Below are 599 nucleotides of genomic sequence, written 5' to 3' on the forward strand. Positions count from 1 at the left end.
AACGATATTTTTCATTTCATTTCATATTGAGAATCAGTGCAAGTTTCATGACTATCTTAATTTTATGAACTCCCACGAAATTCAGTTCTGACAATAATGCGTCTAAATGCTCCGTCACTTATCTATATCTACAAAAAGGATTTCTTTCTAATGAACACCGAGTATCATCTTCAAAAAAAAAATGTAAAACCGAGTGTTGATTTAGATGGTAGGGGAAAAAATCACCTTTTATTTAAAAATAAGTGACATGCTCATTCAAAATCACTTTGAAGGCAAAAATGTTGCACTAAAACCATGCAGTTTTTTGTTAAAAATCCACATACATGGCATAGGCGAACAACTATAAGAGAAAAGGCAGTCCATTTCCAAAAATGAATACTAAATAAAACAAAATAAAAGTCAAGCAAATTGAGTTAAAATTTAAAAATCATGCTAGTTTTTAGGGGAAAATATGTTTGTTAGATTTCACAAAATAAAAGGAAAATACAATGCAGCTCCATCTACTGGGCATTTTCGCATTCAAAATTGTGCCAAGAAAAAAGATACAAAAAATGTCACTCTTAAAAACAACAAAAAAATAATTAATCAACTAACTTAGC

The 599-nt window shown here is 29.5% G+C and overlaps 1 protein-coding gene across 1 annotated transcript in view; it reads right to left on the reverse strand.

The window, feature by feature from the left end:
• Positions 1–599, reverse strand: part of LOC119594665 (ionotropic receptor 25a-like) — a gene marked incomplete at its 3' end in the record, with an annotated part of 33,857 nt that overhangs the window by 9,789 nt on the left and 23,469 nt on the right.

This window comes from Penaeus monodon, chromosome 34 (genome assembly GCF_015228065.2).
Source record: "Penaeus monodon isolate SGIC_2016 chromosome 34, NSTDA_Pmon_1, whole genome shotgun sequence".
NCBI classification, from domain to species: Eukaryota; Metazoa; Arthropoda; class Malacostraca; order Decapoda; family Penaeidae; genus Penaeus; species Penaeus monodon.